The 6,690-nt window shown below is 40.0% G+C and overlaps 1 pseudogene; it reads right to left on the bottom strand.

Moving 5' to 3' along the window:
• Nucleotides 1–5,280: 5,280 nt before the first annotated feature.
• LOC114235874 (S-formylglutathione hydrolase-like) lies at nt 5,281–6,145 on the bottom strand (annotated as a pseudogene).
• Between the last annotated feature and the right edge of the window lie 545 nt (nt 6,146–6,690).

The raw sequence follows: 6,690 nt of genomic DNA on the forward strand, positions 1-6,690 counted from the left end.
TCTGATTTACTTTCATATGTCCTGACCCAGCATCTATAAGAGAGAGGATTCTTTGATGGCTACACTATGTGGTCTGATTTTCCCTGATATGGAGGAATTATACTGAGCTTTCACTGGATGGAACAGCTACAAAGTATGGCAGAGCTGGCCACATCATATAACCTTTGCAACACCACCTCCATTGCCCACTTCTCCTCCACCACCGCACATGGCCCCAGCCTCCTTTGGCTACACCTTGTTCTTGGTTACATAGTTCTGGCACATGGAAACAAATTGGAGGTAGCAGCACACAGCCCTCTTTTTCCCAAGGTGAGGATTCTCAGTCATTATTTTGATAATTCTGTCCACCCACAAATGGGGGTGGGGGTGGGAAAGATGAGCACGGAAGGTGAGTGGATGAACCGTAAAGGGAAGAAAGCGAAGGTGAGCAATGCCAGTTTCCCTAGCACTGCAGACACTAAAAATGACACTTTTTATTTGTTCAGTGAATTCTTAACCTGAGATCCCTAGACAGGCTTCAGGAGTCTGTGAGCTCCATGAATCGTGTGTTATGTTTTAGGTTTTGTGCATTTATCTGAGGAGATGATCCACAGCTTTTATCATATTTTTTCAGAGTCATCTATGTCGAAATATTGACCGAGATATCAATGATTTTATGGAAGTGCAAAACAGAGAACTGGTTCCTTCCTTTTTCTTTCCAAGTCCCTCCACAAAGACAGAATCTCAGGCTCAGGTGAACAGAGGCTTTGGTTCTTCAGAACAGAGGTGCGATCAGCCTTGCTGAACAGAATTATCCAGGCAGATCATGTTTGGTATGTTCAATCTTTTGGGAATATCTCCTCTTTTTAAAGGGCATCTTGTGATGGTCATACTTTAACTCAAAGGGATAATTCACTAATCCCAGGCACCGAGGGGGGGATGGGGTAAGGTTCAGAGGCATTTGAGAAGATGACGAGCTAGTGGACACCACTCAGGCCACCGGGCATGTCTCTAATAATCCACTTTGTGGATAAGACTGTCCCTGCATGAAAATTTTATGTCATTAGAAACAGATAAGACTGCTGGTCTTAAACCTAAGGATTCTTTTTATATTCCACTGATTTGTTTGAGCTATACCTAAATACTCCAGTCCACATTCATCTCTTCCGTCATTGAATCCCTTGGAATTTGAATAAATTTACTGTTTATTCATTAAAATATCAATATAAAGAAATTACTCTCTTAAATTTTTCCCCCCGTTTTCTGTTTTCCAAGTCTCACTTATCTATATTTAAATGCCTCAAAGCAGGACCATACATAGTTCAAATTTACTTTATATCATTATGTAATGCTAAAGAAAGTGCTGCCCATAGTCTTTTTTTTTTTATTCAAACAGCAAGTCACAAAAATTATTATCATCCTCATCAGTTCACTCAGTCCCATGTAATTATTTTTTTTTTCATCTTGATCTTTTGTTAGCACTTTTATGAATTCATCAGTTTCCATAGTCTCTTCCTCTTGGCATATGTTGACAAAGAGCCTCCATTCACCTGTTGGCCAGGTGCCCTTGTGCTGGGGACACCTGCCCAGCTGTACACAGTGGCCCTAACCAAGGAGAACATGACATACAATCAATGGTCAGTAAGTAGTTTCCATTGGTTCGCTTACTGAAACAAATCCAGATTTAAAGTCAGAGCTCAGAGAAAGAGACAAGTGTGTCTGAAATAGTATAGAAAATAAAACCATTGCCCATGGTGTTTAATACATACTTTTAAAATTCTAATTATTGGGAAGAAATAAGATGACTTTGAAAACAAAATTAATATGAGAAGTAATGGGATTAATATAATTAGTTAAAATTAACCAATAATTGCAATAATTAGCCATATTAATAAAAACAGAATTAATAACAGCCAGATTCAAAGTTTGGAGACAGTCTAAGGGAGAAGGATTACCCAAGAGAATTTAAGAGACCTAGTGGTATCAATATGAATCCAGAAAGAGTATAGAGAAAGGGGCCAACACGGTATTTAATTCTTCTGAGTGTAAAGAAGGCTTGAGAAGGTGAGTTGCCTGAGACCAATGGTTAGACAAGGGTTTATTAGTAATAAGGCAAACTTATTTATCTTTCATTTGAATGGAGTATCTTAAAACTAATGAAAATAGGGAATTCCCTGGCGGTCCAGTGGTTAAAATTCGGTGCTTTCACTGCTGTGGGCCCAGGCTTGATCCCTGCTCGGGGATCTAAGATCCCACAAGCTGCGCGGTGTGGGCAAAACAAACAAACAAAAAATAATGAAAATATAGAACAAAAATAATCATATCATCCTAACATGACACACTAGTATTTGTACGTTCTTTCATTTCTTTTCATGTTTTCTATGTGATATACTTTGTCGCTGTAAGTTAAAAGCGAAGTCAAAATGTATAGCTAAACTAGAGAATTAGATTTCAGTTTAAAAACTAAGATTATGTTTATTAAGGGGAACACATTTGCCTCTCTCATTTGATCACGGCAAAAGTAATGTTTATATAGTATTGCTGTAAGATGAAACAGCTAACGATGGGGAAGAAGGAAAGACTGAAGGATGTGGAGAAGTCTACCTAGAACTTAGCCAGAATTAACAACCCTCTTTTAAGTGATGGAAATGCCACAATATCCATCCACCACCCACCTGGCACACAGAAGGCTCTCAACTGATATTGGTTGAACTGAATGTGTGACACATAACGTTCAGTTAGAGAATAACCTAGAAAATATGCATTGTCTAGAAGAAACTTTCATTGTTCAAAATAATTTTAAACAGTAAATATAACAATCAGTGGTCTATTATGAATTTAATGTTGTACATATGTATTATATACTTAGCATGTATTAAATACAGAGTATGTTTAATACATATGAAATAAAAAGTGGGTTGACCTGCAATTTCATGGAATCACTAAGACAGCAAGTGGAAAATTCCAAAACAATAACTCCGTCTAATCAGGTATATTCCTAGTCAGGGCACCTAAAAACATTTTACAATGGACAGCTCTAGTTATCAAAGTTTCTGCCTGTTTTAGGTCAAGAGTCATCAACAAAACAGGAAGGATTAACTTCAAATAATTTTCCTGGCTAGATCTCACACTTGGAAAATAGTATTCTATTGAGTTTTGTGGATTCCTCCGTTTTTTGGAAACAACACAATCCAGATTAAGTATTTTGTAATGATCCAAAAAAAGAAAAGAAAAGAAAAAGAGGCTGATTTAAAACCTTGATCCTTCTTTATGACACCTCAAAGAGTTTTGTTGATGTGATCCAGTTGCTTCTCAGCAAATGTAAGGGGTAGACTCAGGAGTTATTTAGGTGCCTGATCTACATGAAAGGAAGATCTATGAGCCTTCTTACCAATTCTGGTCAGAGAAGCCAGCATTTGTCTCCTCCTTCTCTCCCACACACTTCCCACCCTAGATTATCTCCATCATCTTGTGACCAAAGGAGAAAATAACTCCCCAGCTGTCAGTGGCTTTCTCAGCTGCCAACACAAGAACTTGATCATACAGAGGGAAACTCCTGATTTAAGGAAAGAGAGTCAACATGCACACTTTTGCTTATACCATCCGGGCTTCTGGTGGTGGTCACGGGGTGTACCTCTGCCTGCATCCACCAGTGCTCCCTGAAGCTACAGTAAAGACTCAGCTTTTTGTTGTTGTTATTATTCTTTTAGCTTTGGCATAACTGGCCTTTTGAATATCTCACATGGACCACTGGCCACCAGGTTTTATATGATATAGAGAGAATATAACTTTGTTCACTTGCTGCCATTTTAGAAATTCTCTGGGTCCTGTTGAACCTGTTAATAGTGAATAGTGGACCAGTGGTGGGAGGAAGGGAGGAGGCTCTGACTGAGGCGCTGCAGCCCTGCTCAGTGTTGGCTCTTTGTCCATGCTTCTACTTTTCAAGAATCAATAGGGTTGGAAGCTGGAGACACTGGAGGTGTGTGAGAAAGGACAGGAGAGAGGAGAAAGGAGAGGAGAAAGGCGAAGATACTCGTCGATCCATCTGGCAGTGCATGCATGGAGGGAGGCCTGGAAGAGGTAGCAGGAAAGGCATGGGGCTCTGTACAGGGCAGAGAGAACAGACAAAGCCAGAGCTAGAACCAGCCCGTGGTGCCAGGGTTGGCTGGCTGGGCTGTGGGTGTCTTGGGGATGTGGAACCAAGGCCTGGGATAAAAACCTCCAAGTCCACCACCCATGACCATGTGGCAGGTCTCCCTGAAAGCAGTCCTGAATTTAAATGGAAAGAGTCTAGAAGGGCTGTATTTTCGATTTTTTTAAGGATAATAAAAGCATTAATGGGTGAAATTCTGCATTTTTGACTAAGTATCTATAATTTTGTGAATTTCTCCCAGTGGTGATGAAATAATAGTGGATGAAATAAAATCAATGTAACCTCTGCAAATACCTGTGGGGAAAGGGTGATAGACAGGAAAGGGGAGGATTCTACAGCACAGAATGGAGTACAGTTCATAGTTCCAGTTTCTTTTGTTTTTTTAATTTTATTTGTTTGTTTGTTTGTTTTATTTATTTTATTTAGGCTGTGTTGGTCTTCGTTTCTGTGCGAGGGCTTTCTCTAGTTGCGGAAAGCGGGGGCCACTCTTCATCACGGTGCGCGGGCCTATCACTATCGCAGCCTCTCTTGTTGCGGAGCACAGGCTCCAGACGCGCAGGCTCAGTAGTTGTGGCTCACGGGCCCAGTTGCTCCGCGGCATGTGGGATTTTCCCAGACCAGGGTTCGAACCCGTGTCCCCTGCACTGGCAGGCAGACTCTCAACCACTGCACCACCAGGCAAGCCCCTATAGTTCCAGTTTCTGACATGATGAGGAAGAAGGAGAAGATGCAAGGCTTAACTATAAGTTGACTTCAGAAAAAAAGGTGATTAATTTCTTACTTCTCACAGATGTAGCAATGAAAATTCATTCTTCATTCAACAAAACTTGATCTTCAGACAAGTCTCGAATGATTTACTACAACCTCATAAAAAGTGTCAAAGAGATCTGTAAAATAAGACCAATCTGCTCACATTTTTTAAAAAGCAACTACAGAAAAGTCTGAATAATTGTGTGGTGCCGTTCGAACACGTTTGATAAGCCTTCTACAATCACTAGTATGTACTTGAGCTTCTCTTGTTTTATGCATTTTCTTGTATTTAGATGTTTCAACTACATGATCAAACTCTTTTAGTGTCGTGAAAACTCATTTTAAAGTCAAATAACTGTATTTTTCTTTAGTCTAACTTCTATAACTCAGAAAAGATTCTAGTGCCTGATTTTTCCTGTATTTGGGAATTCTTCTTGAAGTCTGATGTGGTCATTAAAAAAGATTGCAAAGAAAAGTAACTATAATCATAACCCTCTTGCAATCTAAAAACAACTGATGTCAGGAAGTAGCTGTGCGGCTGAAATGTTTAGTCAACATCTCCTTGATCATGTCTAACCAGAACCTGAATAAAACTTACTAAGAACACCAGCGTCGTAAGCTTTTCATTCATTTCGCTCTGATTTCAAATATCCATTGAGAGATTTTTGCTCTCCCACCCACCCAAAGACAGAGAGCTGGTGGCAAACTGGAGCAAATGCTGACACAGATTTGCATTTTCCAGGGTTCTTCAAAGCACAAGTAAGAGCGCCACAGCCTCCCACTGAGTGGCAAAAAATAGCCAATTTTCCATGGTCCACTGGAAAATTGGCATTTATCAGTGAGGGAAGCTTATTCATTATGTAAGAGTACATTCTGTAGATAGTTTTTCAACTACCCACATAAAATCCAGCCCGAGTGCCAAGGTCCCAGATCTCATCTTTCCCTGGTGTCTGGAGCAATGATGACCAGGCTGTGTTCTGAGCCCGCTTGAGGACGGCTGATTCATTGTAGCATTTGCTCTGTGTATTTTAAGACAGGCAGCCAGTACAGTTCAATAATTCTTCCAGTTCCTGGCTTTGGAAGTAAGCAGACAGCAAATTTCCTTTTGCACGTTAGTTCAGACCTGTCATGTTCAAACAACTTCAGCAACCCTCTAGAGAGCAGTGCTGCCCAGAAGAACTTCCTGTGATGATGCAGGCGCTCATCTAAGTGTGATTTAAAAAGTTCAGGTGTGCTCCCCTCCCCCCTCCCCACCCGCTTCATCTCCCAGAGCAGAAGTCTCCACTGCCACTGCCAGGAATCATCTTTATCAGTCACCCTTCAGTGAGGGCTGAAAAACTAAAATAGCAATCAGACAGGGAAAGAATGAAGATGAAACAGATTTCTAGCAACAAGTGTTCTAGAGTTGTTCTGTCTAATATGGTAGCCACTAGACACAGGTGGCTATTATAATTTTTACTAATTAAAGTGAACAATTCAGCTCCTCACTGGACACATTAAAAGGGCTCAACAGCCACATGAGCTAGTGGCTGCTGTTTTGGACAGTATAGCATCTGGCTATCCAGTAGGATATAGGAGAAAAATATCTTTATATTTTACATGTAAAGCCCCATTAAAGGATTCATAAGACACAAAGATGATTTTATATAAAGAAGAGAAACTTTAAAAAATTAACTTGTTTAAAAAAATTTCAAATAAACATGCTCTTGACAAAATTTAACTAGTATATAAAGAGTAGGATGTAAAATGTTAAAGTCTTTTCTCACCTCCAGCTACTACAAATCCTTCCCACTGTGGCACTGAATATA

The sequence above is a fragment of the Balaenoptera acutorostrata genome, chromosome 10 (assembly GCF_949987535.1).
Source record: "Balaenoptera acutorostrata chromosome 10, mBalAcu1.1, whole genome shotgun sequence".
Taxonomy (NCBI): Eukaryota; Metazoa; Chordata; class Mammalia; order Artiodactyla; family Balaenopteridae; genus Balaenoptera; species Balaenoptera acutorostrata.